This window comes from Schistocerca nitens, chromosome 1 (genome assembly GCF_023898315.1).
Source record: "Schistocerca nitens isolate TAMUIC-IGC-003100 chromosome 1, iqSchNite1.1, whole genome shotgun sequence".
Lineage (NCBI taxonomy): Eukaryota > Metazoa > Arthropoda > Insecta > Orthoptera > Acrididae > Schistocerca > Schistocerca nitens.
In genome coordinates, this window is record NC_064614.1 from 792834584 (window position 1) to 792847163 (window position 12580).

Consider the following 12580-nt stretch of genomic DNA (forward strand, 5'->3'; position numbering starts at 1 on the left):
CGCTGGGATTCGAACCGACGCCTACGAAGAGACTGGTGCCTTAAACCAGCGCCATAGAGCGCTCGGCCATGCTACGTGCGCTGCAATGGGCACCAGTGTTCCTAGCATTTGTAGAAACAGTGCACGCCACAGCTTCCTGTTCTGCTGGGGCTGGCTGCTCATCCATCGCACTTCAAAACAACTGCCCTTTTCGACTACAGAGAGCAGCGGACGTCTGCGCTCTGGGAGGCGACATTACGTGTTGGTGAGGAAGTGATAGTGCAAACTGCGGCCTGCGGAACACGAGTGAAAAAATCAAGAGAGCACTGTCATTTCGAGTACTCGTGCACTATCGCTATTGCAACGGCAGTAAGGCAAAACTTTCAAAATTGCCGTGACCAGGATTCGAACCTGGGTTATTGCGGCCACAACGCAGTGTCCTAACCACTAGACGATCACGGCCACGGCCACGAAGCCGCCCACGAAAGCAGCTGGCTGGAATGCAAGTGGCGATACACAGCAAAGCCTAGGCCAAGGTGTACGCCACAGCAGTGTCAGACACGGTCCGCATCACGTGTATACGAGCAAATGAACGTTGCTGCGCTGTCAGGACACTAACTACAGTGGTTAGCTGCATTCACCTCCGTGGCAATATCTTGCAGTCCTCCAAGCCTCTTGACTACAGGTACCCGTATGTGGCTGGATAACAAGTGGATAGATGCCGCATCTCTCTCGCCGTCAGGTGTTGCCACGAATCATACTTAACGTGGCTTTCTGCACGCGTCAGCGTAGCGTCAGTCGATCAAAGTCGGGACAAGTCGCAAAAGAGGAGCAACAAAAACGCGCATTTCCGGTACCGGGAATCGAACCCGGGCCTCCTGGGTGAGAGCCAGGTATCCTAGCCACTAGACCACACCGGATAACGGCGGCAGCGCTCTTCCAGCGAACACAGCAACCACGCACGGTTAACTGTCGACAACTGTAAAAAATCCACTCTCTCGCGTTATAGAACGGCGTGCTCCGGACGCATTTCGTGGAGACGAACGCCAGCAATGATGAGAGCAAAAGGCGCCTCCAAATCCTGTCGTTGCACCACGCACTGTTCTACGGCAATTCACGAAGCAGAAGCTCACGCCTTGTTGTGCTGTTTTCTTTGCAGGCAATAAGCGCAGCCGTCTTCGACACAGGAAACATTACACGTTTGGCAGCTGTGGGGTTGGAACCCACGCCTCTCAAGAGACTGGTGCCTGAAACCAGCGCCTTAGACCGCTCGGCCACGCTACCTACACAACACGCGCGTCACAAGAGCTGCGTCCTACGCCACGAGAACACACCGCAGCGGCACAAAAGTGAGACGTAAAAATTGGCAACGGTGGGATTCGAACCCACGCCTCCGAAGAGACTGGTGCCTAAAACCAGCGCCTTAGACCGCTCGGCCACGTTACCGCTGGAGCACGAGCGGCGAAACGTTTCCTTTGTAGTACAAAGATCACTCCGAAATGTAAGTGTCTTGGCAATCGCTGTGCCATGTATTTCCACTGCTCTCCCACTGGAAGCGTCTCTTTAGGCCATCCACAACAAGAAAATGCCGTGCCCGCCGTATGGTAGCGACGCCACTTGTCTGTAGCTGTCGTAGTTAAGGAGACAGCATCGAGAGACGTTTTCGTGCTGTGACCAGGTTTCGAACCTGGGCTTTCCGTAACCACTAAAGTATCATAGCTGTACCTGTCAGGCGGAGCTAGAATGCTCCATGTAACAAACATATGTGAGCTCAAGGAGGTTACACGTGAAGAGAAAGCGGCAGGTTAACACGACTACAGCAAAACCCCTGGCAGCGCTGGGATTCGAACCGACGCCTACGAAGAGACTGGTGCCTTAAACCAGCGCCATAGAGCGCTCGGCCATGCTACGTGCGCTGCAATGGGCACCAGTGTTCCTAGCATTTGTAGAAACAGTGCACGCCACAGCTTCCTGTTCTGCTGGGGCTGGCTGCTCATCCATCGCACTTCAAAACAACTGCCCTTTTCGACTACAGAGAGCAGCGGACGTCTGCGCTCTGGGAGGCGACATTACGTGTTGGTGAGGAAGTGATAGTGCAAACTGCGGCCTGCGGAACACGAGTGACAAAATCAAGAGAGCACTGTCATTTCGAGTACTCGTGCACTATCGCTATTGCAACGGCAGTAAGGCAAAACTTTCAAAATTGCCGTGACCAGGATTCGAACCTGGGTTATTGCGGCCACAACGCAATGTCCTAACCACTAGACGATCACGGCCACGGCCACGAAGCCGCCCACGAAAGCAGCTGGCTGGAATGCAAGTGGCGATACACAGCAAAGCCTAGGCCAAGGTGTACGCCACAGCAGTGTCAGACACGGTCCGCATCACGTGTATACGAGCAAATGAACGTTGCTGCGCTGTCAGGACACTAACTACAGTGGTTAGCTGCATTCACCTCCGTGGCAATATCTTGCAGTCCTCCAAGCCTCTTGACTACAGGTACCCGTATGTGGCTGGATAACAAGTGGATAGATGCCGCATCTCTCTCGCCGTCAGGTGTTGCCACGAATCATACTTAACGTGGCTTTCTGCACGCGTCAGCGTAGCGTCAGTCGATCAAAGTCGGGACAAGTCGCAAAAGAGGAGCAACAAAAACGCGCATTTCCGGTACCGGGAATCGAACCCGGGCCTCCTGGGTGAGAGCCAGGTATCCTAGCCACTAGACCACACCGGATAACGGCGGCAGCGCTCTTCCAGCGAACGCAGCAACCACGCACGGTTAACTGTCGACAACTGTAAAAAATCCACTCTCTCGCGTTATAGAACGGCGTGCTCCGGACGCATTTCGTGGAGACGAACGCCAGCAATGATGAGAGCAAAAGGCGCCTCCAAATCCTGTCGTTGCACCACGCACTGTTCTACGGCAATTCACGAAGCAGAAGCTCACGCCTTGTTGTGCTGTTTTCTTTGCAGGCAATAAGCGCAGCCGTCTTCGACACAGGAAACATTACACGTTTGGCAGCTGTGGGGTTGGAACCCACGCCTCTCAAGAGACTGGTGCCTGAAACCAGCGCCTTAGACCGCTCGGCCACGCTACCTACACAACACGCGCGTCACAAGAGCTGCGTCCTACGCCACGAGAACACACCGCAGCGGCACAAAAGTGAGACGTAAAAATTGGCAGCTGTGGGATTCGAACCCACGCCTCCGAAGAGACTGGTGCCTAAAACCAGCGCCTTAGACCGCTCGGCCACGTTACCGCTGGAGCACGAGCGGCGAAACGTTTCCTTTGTAGTACAAAGATCACTCCGAAATGTAAGTGTCTTGGCAATCGCTGTGCCATGTATTTCCACTGCTCTCCCACTGGAAGCGTCTCTTTAGGCCATCCACAACAAGAAAATGCCGTGCCCGCCGTATGGTAGCGACGCCACTTGTCTGTAGCTGTCGTAGTTAAGGAGACAGCATCGAGAGACGTTTTCGTGCTGTGACCAGGTTTCGAACCTGGGCTTTCCGTAACCACTAAAGTATCATAGCTGTACCTGTCAGGCGGAGCTAGAATGCTCCATGTAACAAACATATGTGAGCTCAAGGAGGTTACACGTGAAGAGAAAGCGGCAGGTTAACACGACTACAGCAAAACCCCTGGCAGCGCTGGGATTCGAACCGACGCCTACGAAGAGACTGGTGCCTTAAACCAGCGCCATAGAGCGCTCGGCCATGCTACGTGCGCTGCAATGGGCACCAGTGTTCCTAGCATTTGTAGAAACAGTGCACGCCACAGCTTCCTGTTCTGCTGGGGCTGGCTGCTCATCCATCGCACTTCAAAACAACTGCCCTTTTCGACTACAGAGAGCAGCGGACGTCTGCGCTCTGGGAGGCGACATTACGTGTTGGTGAGGAAGTGATAGTGCAAACTGCGGCCTGCGGAACACGAGTGACAAAATCAAGAGAGCACTGTCATTTCGAGTACTCGTGCACTATCGCTATTGCAACGGCAGTAAGGCAAAACTTTCAAAATTGCCGTGACCAGGATTCGAACCTGGGTTATTGCGGCCACAACGCAATGTCCTAACCACTAGACGATCACGGCCACGGCCACGAAGCCGCCCACGAAAGCAGCTGGCTGGAATGCAAGTGGCGATACACAGCAAAGCCTAGGCCAAGGTGTACGCCACAGCAGTGTCAGACACGGTCCGCATCACGTGTATACGAGCAAATGAACGTTGCTGCGCTGTCAGGACACTAACTACAGTGGTTAGCTGCATTCACCTCCGTGGCAATATCTTGCAGTCCTCCAAGCCTCTTGACTACAGGTACCCGTATGTGGCTGGATAACAAGTGGATAGATGCCGCATCTCTCTCGCCGTCAGGTGTTGCCACGAATCATACTTAACGTGGCTTTCTGCACGCGTCAGCGTAGCGTCAGTCGATCAAAGTCGGGACAAGTCGCAAAAGAGGAGCAACAAAAACGCGCATTTCCGGTACCGTGAATCGAACCCGGGCCTCCTGGGTGAGAGCCAGGTATCCTAGCCACTAGACCACACCGGATAACGGCGGCAGCGCTCTTCCAGCGAACGCAGCAACCACGCACGGTTAACTGTCGACAACTGTAAAAAATCCACTCTCTCGCGTTATAGAACGGCGTGCTCCGGACGCATTTCGTGGAGACGAACGCCAGCAATGATGAGAGCAAAAGGCGCCTCCAAATCCTGTCGTTGCACCACGCACTGTTCTACGGCAATTCACGAAGCAGAAGCTCACGCCTTGTTGTGCTGTTTTCTTTGCAGGCAATAAGCGCAGCCGTCTTCGACACAGGAAACATTACACGTTTGGCAGCTGTGGGGTTGGAACCCACGCCTCTCAAGAGACTGGTGCCTGAAACCAGCGCCTTAGACCGCTCGGCCACGCTACCTACACAACACGCGCGTCACAAGAGCTGCGTCCTACGCCACGAGAACACACCGCAGCGGCACAAAAGTGAGACGTAAAAATTGGCAGCCGTGGGATTCGAACCCACGCCTCCGAAGAGACTGGTGCCTAAAACCAGCGCCTTAGACCGCTCGGCCACGTTACCGCTGGAGCACGAGCGGCGAAACGTTTCCTTTGTAGTACAAAGATCACTCCGAAATGTAAGTGTCTTGGCAATCGCTGTGCCATGTATTTCCACTGCTCTCCCACTGGAAGCGTCTCTTTAGGCCATCCACAACAAGAAAATGCCGTGCCCGCCGTATGGTAGCGACGCCACTTGTCTGTAGCTGTCGTAGTTAAGGAGACAGCATCGAGAGACGTTTTCGTGCTGTGACCAGGTTTCGAACCTGGGCTTTCCGTAACCACTAAAGTATCATAGCTGTACCTGTCAGGCGGAGCTAGAATGCTCCATGTAACAAACATATGTGAGCTCAAGGAGGTTACACGTGAAGAGAAAGCGGCAGGTTAACACGACTACAGCAAAACCCCTGGCAGCGCTGGGATTCGAACCGACGCCTACGAAGAGACTGGTGCCTTAAACCAGCGCCATAGAGCGCTCGGCCATGCTACGTGCGCTGCAATGGGCACCAGTGTTCCTAGCATTTGTAGAAACAGTGCACGCCACAGCTTCCTGTTCTGCTGGGGCTGGCTGCTCATCCATCGCACTTCAAAACAACTGCCCTTTTCGACTACAGAGAGCAGCGGACGTCTGCGCTCTGGGAGGCGACATTACGTGTTGGTGAGGAAGTGATAGTGCAAACTGCGGCCTGCGGAACACGAGTGACAAAATCAAGAGAGCACTGTCATTTCGAGTACTCGTGCACTATCGCTATTGCAACGGCAGTAAGGCAAAACTTTCAAAATTGCCGTGACCAGGATTCGAACCTGGGTTATTGCGGCCACAACGCAATGTCCTCACCACTAGACGATCACGGCCACGGCCACGAAGCCGCCCACGAAAGCAGCTGGCTGGAATGCAAGTGGCGATACACAGCAAAGCCTAGGCCAAGGTGTACGCCACAGCAGTGTCAGACACGGTCCGCATCACGTGTATACGAGCAAATGAACGTTGCTGCGCTGTCAGGACACTAACTACAGTGGTTAGCTGCATTCACCTCCGTGGCAATATCTTGCAGTCCTCCAAGCCTCTTGACTACAGGTACCCGTATGTGGCTGGATAACAAGTGGATAGATGCCGCATCTCTCTCGCCGTCAGGTGTTGCCACGAATCATACTTAACGTGGCTTTCTGCACGCGTCAGCGTAGCGTCAGTCGATCAAACTCGGGACAAGTCGCAAAAGAGGAGCAACAAAAACGCGCATTTCCGGTACCGGGAATCGAACCCGGGCCTCCTGGGTGAGAGCCAGGTATCCTAGCCACTAGACCACACCGGATAACGGCGGCAGCGCTCTTCCAGCGAACGCAGCAACCACGCACGGTTAACTGTCGACAACTGTAAAAAATCCACTCTCTCGCGTTATAGAACGGCGTGCTCCGGACGCATTTCGTGGAGACGAACGCCAGCAATGATGAGAGCAAAAGGCGCCTCCAAATCCTGTCGTTGCACCACGCACTGTTCTACGGCAATTCACGAAGCAGAAGCTCACGCCTTGTTGTGCTGTTTTCTTTGCAGGCAATAAGCGCAGCCGTCTTCGACACAGGAAACATTACACGTTTGGCAGCTGTGGGGTTGGAACCCACGCCTCTCAAGAGACTGGTGCCTGAAACCAGCGCCTTAGACCGCTCGGCCACGCTACCTACACAACACGCGCGTCACAAGAGCTGCGTCCTACGCCACGAGAACACACCGCAGCGGCACAAAAGTGAGACGTAAAAATTGGCAGCTGTGGGATTCGAACCCACGCCTCCGAAGAGACTGGTGCCTAAAACCAGCGCCTTAGACCGCTCGGCCACGTTACCGCTGGAGCACGAGCGGCGAAACGTTTCCTTTGTAGTACAAAGATCACTCCGAAATGTAAGTGTCTTGGCAATCGCTGTGCCATGTATTTCCACTGCTCTCCCACTGGAAGCGTCTCTTTAGGCCATCCACAACAAGAAAATGCCGTGCCCGCCGTATGGTAGCGACGCCACTTGTCTGTAGCTGTCGTAGTTAAGGAGACAGCATCGAGAGACGTTTTCGTGCTGTGACCAGGTTTCGAACCTGGGCTTTCCGTAACCACTAAAGTATCATAGCTGTACCTGTCAGGCGGAGCTAGAATGCTCCATGTAACAAACATATGTGAGCTCAAGGAGGTTACACGTGAAGAGAAAGCGGCAGGTTAACACGACTACAGCAAAACCCCTGGCAGCGCTGGGATTCGAACCGACGCCTACGAAGAGACTGGTGCCTTAAACCAGCGCCATAGAGCGCTCGGCCATGCTACGTGCGCTGCAATGGGCACCAGTGTTCCTAGCATTTGTAGAAACAGTGCACGCCACAGCTTCCTGTTCTGCTGGGGCTGGCTGCTCATCCATCGCACTTCAAAACAACTGCCCTTTTCGACTACAGAGAGCAGCGGACGTCTGCGCTCTGGGAGGCGACATTACGTGTTGGTGAGGAAGTGATAGTGCAAACTGCGGCCTGCGGAACACGAGTGACAAAATCAAGAGAGCACTGTCATTTCGAGTACTCGTGCACTATCGCTATTGCAACGGCAGTAAGGCAAAACTTTCAAAATTGCCGTGACCAGGATTCGAACCTGGGTTATTGCGGCCACAACGCAATGTCCTAACCACTAGACGATCACGGCCACGGCCACGAAGCCGCCCACGAAAGCAGCTGGCTGGAATGCAAGTGGCGATACACAGCAAAGCCTAGGCCAAGGTGTACGCCACAGCAGTGTCAGACACGGTCCGCATCACGTGTATACGAGCAAATGAACGTTGCTGCGCTGTCAGGACACTAACTACAGTGGTTAGCTGCATTCACCTCCGTGGCAATATCTTGCAGTCCTCCAAGCCTCTTGACTACAGGTACCCGTATGTGGCTGGATAACAAGTGGATAGATGCCGCATCTCTCTCGCCGTCAGGTGTTGCCACGAATCATACTTAACGTGGCTTTCTGCACGCGTCAGCGTAGCGTCAGTCGATCAAACTCGGGACAAGTCGCAAAAGAGGAGCAACAAAAACGCGCATTTCCGGTACCGTGAATCGAACCCGGGCCTCCTGGGTGAGAGCCAGGTATCCTAGCCACTAGACCACACCGGATAACGGCGGCAGCGCTCTTCCAGCGAACGCAGCAACCACGCATGGTTAACTGTCGACAACTGTAAAAAATCCACTCTCTCGCGTTATAGAACGGCGTGCTCCGGACGCATTTCGTGGAGACGAACGCCAGCAATGATGAGAGCAAAAGGCGCCTCCAAATCCTGTCGTTGCACCACGCACTGTTCTACGGCAATTCACGAAGCAGAAGCTCACGCCTTGTTGTGCTGTTTTCTTTGCAGGCAATAAGCGCAGCCGTCTTCGACACAGGAAACATTACACGTTTGGCAGCTGTGGGGTTGGAACCCACGCCTCTCAAGAGACTGGTGCCTGAAACCAGCGCCTTAGACCGCTCGGCCACGCTACCTACACAACACGCGCGTCACAAGAGCTGCGTCCTACGCCACGAGAACACACCGCAGCGGCACAAAAGTGAGACGTAAAAATTGGCAGCTGTGGGATTCGAACCCACGCCTCCGAAGAGACTGGTGCCTAAAACCAGCGCCTTAGACCGCTCGGCCACGTTACCGCTGGAGCACGAGCGGCGAAACGTTTCCTTTGTAGTACAAAGATCACTCCGAAATGTAAGTGTCTTGGCAATCGCTGTGCCATGTATTTCCACTGCTCTCCCACTGGAAGCGTCTCTTTAGGCCATCCACAACAAGAAAATGCCGTGCCCGCCGTATGGTAGCGACGCCACTTGTCTGTAGCTGTCGTAGTTAAGGAGACAGCATCGAGAGACGTTTTCGTGCTGTGACCAGGTTTCGAACCTGGGCTTTCCGTAACCACTAAAGTATCATAGCTGTACCTGTCAGGCGGAGCTAGAATGCTCCATGTAACAAACATATGTGAGCTCAAGGAGGTTACACGTGAAGAGAAAGCGGCAGGTTAACACGACTACAGCAAAACCCCTGGCAGCGCTGGGATTCGAACCGACGCCTACGAAGAGACTGGTGCCTTAAACCAGCGCCATAGAGCGCTCGGCCATGCTACGTGCGCTGCAATGGGCACCAGTGTTCCTAGCATTTGTAGAAACAGTGCACGCCACAGCTTCCTGTTCTGCTGGGGCTGGCTGCTCATCCATCGCACTTCAAAACAACTGCCCTTTTCGACTACAGAGAGCAGCGGACGTCTGCGCTCTGGGAGGCGACATTACGTGTTGGTGAGGAAGTGATAGTGCAAACTGCGGCCTGCGGAACACGAGTGACAAAATCAAGAGAGCACTGTCATTTCGAGTACTCGTGCACTATCGCTATTGCAACGGCAGTAAGGCAAAACTTTCAAAATTGCCGTGACCAGGATTCGAACCTGGGTTATTGCGGCCACAACGCAATGTCCTAACCACTAGACGATCACGGCCACGGCCACGAAGCCGCCCACGAAAGCAGCTGGCTGGAATGCAAGTGGCGATACACAGCAAAGCCTAGGCCAAGGTGTACGCCACAGCAGTGTCAGACACGGTCCGCATCACGTGTATACGAGCAAATGAACGTTGCTGCGCTGTCAGGACACTAACTACAGTGGTTAGCTGCATTCACCTCCGTGGCAATATCTTGCAGTCCTCCAAGCCTCTTGACTACAGGTACCCGTATGTGGCTGGATAACAAGTGGATAGATGCCGCATCTCTCTCGCCGTCAGGTGTTGCCACGAATCATACTTAACGTGGCTTTCTGCACGCGTCAGCGTAGCGTCAGTCGATCAAACTCGGGACAAGTCGCAAAAGAGGAGCAACAAAAACGCGCATTTCCGGTACCGGGAATCGAACCCGGGCCTCCTGGGTGAGAGCCAGGTATCCTAGCCACTTTTTTTTTTTTTTTTTTTTTTATTTGTTTGCTCTTTTTCTAGATTTTTTTTATTAATTTGTTTGTTTTATTTTCGCTTTTTTTTTCTTGTAAGGGAAGGAACTTCATTGAATGCAAAATATAAATATTATGGTAAGGCACTATTGCCATTGCCTTATTGTCTTCTTGATAGTTATAATAATAATAAAAAAAAGAAGAAAAATCCTCTTCCATTAAAAGAAATGAGACTTCCATGTTAGTAGTAAAATCGTAAAAAAAAAAAAAAAAAAAAAAAAAATTATCTGTACCCTACGATGCTGATATGTGGTTGTTTTTTTTTTCTTAATTTTGTCTTTTGTCTTTTCCTTTTTATTTATTTATTTATTTATTTTTTTTTTTTGTTTTTTTGTTTTTAGGCTTCTGCTGGGGAATGAACAAAATAGCCTTCCGTGTTAGCAGATTATAATTGATGATAATATGAAGCTGTAAAATTGTAATTTTTTTTTTGGTTTTTTTTTTGTTTTGTTTTGTTCCTGGTTTTTAGAAAACAAGCGTCCATTCGCTTAAAGAAATGACTTGTGTTTATCTTAGCTGCGTGTCAACCAATGCCCAGTCGCTCAAATACTATTTTTAGCATATTGCCGTAGTTCTTCTTGTGATCTTTATATTTCAGGGCTCTATAAAAAGCAAACTTCAAGTTCACGTAAAACTCAATGGAATTGTCAGTTCCCAGGTGATTAATTACATAATTCACATAGTGGCCCATTAACCAGTGGACGGAGTTGTTTTTTGCTGCGGGAAAATAGCGAGTCTGAGGCCTGAGGAATGTCACAGGGGGAAAATTTTCTACCGAAGACCTCGTAAGAAATGCAAGTTGTTCTCTAATCCAATTACAGATTTGTAGATTCCCACCGCACGTTAATCTGTGCACTAACGTATCGATCAGTTTGCATTTGAGACAGAGATTCGTTTCGCTAATGCCGATTGCATGTAGCCTTTCATTAGTGCTGATGGTCCCATTCACTGTTTTATACCACGTAGATTTGACGTCGGATGGAAGACCACGCATATGAATATTTTCCCATATGGCGTCCCAATCAAAATGTGGGTATTTACTTTCTAATTTGTTTCTCCCCTCCATTTTCCTTCGATGACACAGAATATCGCGGGCCGTGATCCGTCGTGAGTTGATTATGGCACTGCCAAGATAGCTGAGTTCCACGAAATATACTCGAACGTGCTGGAGCCGGTTATTTATTTTTTGCACATTCACCGGAGGCTGTAGACTTGCAGGCCTGACAACTTCAAATAATTTAGTTGTAATGCTGTCAGCGTGGTCGCTAAGGATAGTGGCGGTCCTTTTTATAAAAAGTGCAGACGCCTTATTTCTAATGTCAACTAAACCTAAACCTCCATTCCTGGGATCTAAGGTCGCTGTTGTTGCATCTACTCGGAATATTTCACCTCTCCACAGATAACTGGCAATGGTAGACATTATCTGTTTTCCAATCATTTTTGGTAACGGGAAGATCTGCGCTGTAAAGTAACCTTTGGAGAGGAGGCAGTTGTTAATGAAAAGTACCCTCTGAACCTGGTTCATAGTACGGGAGAGGTTTTCTCTTGTTGTTCCAAGAATTTGTCCTGACGTATTTCTCCAATTGATAGCTGCCATTTTCAATGGACAAGGCGTCAGCGTTATTCCCAGTGCTTTGCACTGGGTGACTTTTGTGGCCCAGGCTAATGTGGTGTGTTGGAAACCCCGTAGGTTTAAAAGTTTGCTTTTGTTGGCGTTGACACTCGCTCCGGAGACGCTACAGTACTTCTTAATTAGTATTTCCAATTTCGAAACGTCTTCGGCATTACGCAGTACGACTCCGACATCATCGGCATAGGCGTTTATAACAGTTCGGTGACCAGATAATGTGAGGCCAGTCAGGCAGACATGAACACTGCGGAGAAAAGGCTCTAAAGACAGCACGAAGAGGAGCATTGAGAGGGGGCTTCCTTGAGGCACGCCACGCCTGATCTGGATCTGCTTTGTCCTCTGGCTGTTGACTGATATGCAAGCGCTGATTCCTGTTGCGATATTTCTAATCACGCTTAGGACGCGCTCATTAAAACCTATCTTCTTCAGTGTGGCATTAAGGAATCTATGATCTACACGATCAAAAGCTTTCTGGAAGTCAATAAACATGAGAGCACATTTTATGTTGGTCACAGCAGTGATTGCAATTACATCTCTATATTCAGCTATGCTTTTAAAAAGACTCCTATTAGGAACACATGACTGGTGTGAGCTTATTATCTTTGTAGTGAGCTGTGAGAGTCTGTTGTTTATAATTCTGCCGATGATTTTATAATCAGAGTTTAACAGAGAGATAGGACGAAAGTTATTAAGGTTTGTTTTTGCAGTATTTTTTGGAATAAGTACTATTGTGCTCTCTTTAAAAACAGAAGTTATCTGTTTTCCCTGAAGTACCTCGTTCGTTATTCGGGTAAACATGTCACCAATCAAAGGCCAGTAACGTATATAAAATTCAACAGGCAAACCATCCGGTCCCGGTGATTTCTTCAAAGGAGATTTGCAGATGGTTCCGTAGATTTCTTCGTTAGTACACTCGACGAGAAGGTTTTCGTTTTCCTCGC

The 12580-nt window shown here is 50.8% G+C and overlaps 21 non-coding genes across 21 annotated transcripts; all 21 read right to left on the reverse strand.

Annotated features, from left to right (window-relative positions):
- Nucleotides 1-369: 369 nt before the first annotated feature.
- Trnah-gug (transfer RNA histidin (anticodon GUG)) lies at nt 370-441 on the reverse strand. Its single transcript has one exon. It is a non-coding gene; the product is annotated as a tRNA-His (tRNA).
- A 386-nt stretch (nt 442-827) lies between these two features.
- Nucleotides 828-899, reverse strand: Trnae-cuc (transfer RNA glutamic acid (anticodon CUC)). The gene has a single exon. It is a non-coding gene; the product is annotated as a tRNA-Glu (tRNA).
- Nucleotides 900-1181: 282 nt separating this feature from the next.
- Nucleotides 1182-1263, reverse strand: Trnal-cag (transfer RNA leucine (anticodon CAG)). Its single transcript has one exon. It is a non-coding gene; the product is annotated as a tRNA-Leu (tRNA).
- Nucleotides 1264-1343: 80 nt separating this feature from the next.
- Trnal-uag (transfer RNA leucine (anticodon UAG)) lies at nt 1344-1425 on the reverse strand. The gene has a single exon. It is a non-coding gene; the product is annotated as a tRNA-Leu (tRNA).
- A 758-nt stretch (nt 1426-2183) lies between these two features.
- On the reverse strand, nt 2184-2255 carry Trnah-gug (transfer RNA histidin (anticodon GUG)). Its single transcript has one exon. It is a non-coding gene; the product is annotated as a tRNA-His (tRNA).
- A 386-nt stretch (nt 2256-2641) lies between these two features.
- Trnae-cuc (transfer RNA glutamic acid (anticodon CUC)) lies at nt 2642-2713 on the reverse strand. Its single transcript has one exon. It is a non-coding gene; the product is annotated as a tRNA-Glu (tRNA).
- Nucleotides 2714-2995: 282 nt separating this feature from the next.
- Nucleotides 2996-3077, reverse strand: Trnal-cag (transfer RNA leucine (anticodon CAG)). The gene has a single exon. It is a non-coding gene; the product is annotated as a tRNA-Leu (tRNA).
- Nucleotides 3078-3157: 80 nt separating this feature from the next.
- Nucleotides 3158-3239, reverse strand: Trnal-uag (transfer RNA leucine (anticodon UAG)). Its single transcript has one exon. It is a non-coding gene; the product is annotated as a tRNA-Leu (tRNA).
- A 758-nt stretch (nt 3240-3997) lies between these two features.
- Trnah-gug (transfer RNA histidin (anticodon GUG)) lies at nt 3998-4069 on the reverse strand. Its single transcript has one exon. It is a non-coding gene; the product is annotated as a tRNA-His (tRNA).
- Nucleotides 4070-4455: 386 nt separating this feature from the next.
- Nucleotides 4456-4527, reverse strand: Trnae-cuc (transfer RNA glutamic acid (anticodon CUC)). Its single transcript has one exon. It is a non-coding gene; the product is annotated as a tRNA-Glu (tRNA).
- Nucleotides 4528-4809: 282 nt separating this feature from the next.
- Trnal-cag (transfer RNA leucine (anticodon CAG)) lies at nt 4810-4891 on the reverse strand. The gene has a single exon. It is a non-coding gene; the product is annotated as a tRNA-Leu (tRNA).
- An 80-nt stretch (nt 4892-4971) lies between these two features.
- On the reverse strand, nt 4972-5053 carry Trnal-uag (transfer RNA leucine (anticodon UAG)). The gene has a single exon. It is a non-coding gene; the product is annotated as a tRNA-Leu (tRNA).
- A 758-nt stretch (nt 5054-5811) lies between these two features.
- On the reverse strand, nt 5812-5883 carry Trnah-gug (transfer RNA histidin (anticodon GUG)). Its single transcript has one exon. It is a non-coding gene; the product is annotated as a tRNA-His (tRNA).
- Nucleotides 5884-6269: 386 nt separating this feature from the next.
- On the reverse strand, nt 6270-6341 carry Trnae-cuc (transfer RNA glutamic acid (anticodon CUC)). Its single transcript has one exon. It is a non-coding gene; the product is annotated as a tRNA-Glu (tRNA).
- Nucleotides 6342-6623: 282 nt separating this feature from the next.
- Nucleotides 6624-6705, reverse strand: Trnal-cag (transfer RNA leucine (anticodon CAG)). The gene has a single exon. It is a non-coding gene; the product is annotated as a tRNA-Leu (tRNA).
- An 80-nt stretch (nt 6706-6785) lies between these two features.
- On the reverse strand, nt 6786-6867 carry Trnal-uag (transfer RNA leucine (anticodon UAG)). The gene has a single exon. It is a non-coding gene; the product is annotated as a tRNA-Leu (tRNA).
- A 758-nt stretch (nt 6868-7625) lies between these two features.
- Trnah-gug (transfer RNA histidin (anticodon GUG)) lies at nt 7626-7697 on the reverse strand. The gene has a single exon. It is a non-coding gene; the product is annotated as a tRNA-His (tRNA).
- Nucleotides 7698-8083: 386 nt separating this feature from the next.
- Nucleotides 8084-8155, reverse strand: Trnae-cuc (transfer RNA glutamic acid (anticodon CUC)). Its single transcript has one exon. It is a non-coding gene; the product is annotated as a tRNA-Glu (tRNA).
- Nucleotides 8156-8437: 282 nt separating this feature from the next.
- On the reverse strand, nt 8438-8519 carry Trnal-cag (transfer RNA leucine (anticodon CAG)). Its single transcript has one exon. It is a non-coding gene; the product is annotated as a tRNA-Leu (tRNA).
- An 80-nt stretch (nt 8520-8599) lies between these two features.
- On the reverse strand, nt 8600-8681 carry Trnal-uag (transfer RNA leucine (anticodon UAG)). The gene has a single exon. It is a non-coding gene; the product is annotated as a tRNA-Leu (tRNA).
- Nucleotides 8682-9439: 758 nt separating this feature from the next.
- Trnah-gug (transfer RNA histidin (anticodon GUG)) lies at nt 9440-9511 on the reverse strand. Its single transcript has one exon. It is a non-coding gene; the product is annotated as a tRNA-His (tRNA).
- Nucleotides 9512-12580: the final 3069 nt, after the last annotated feature.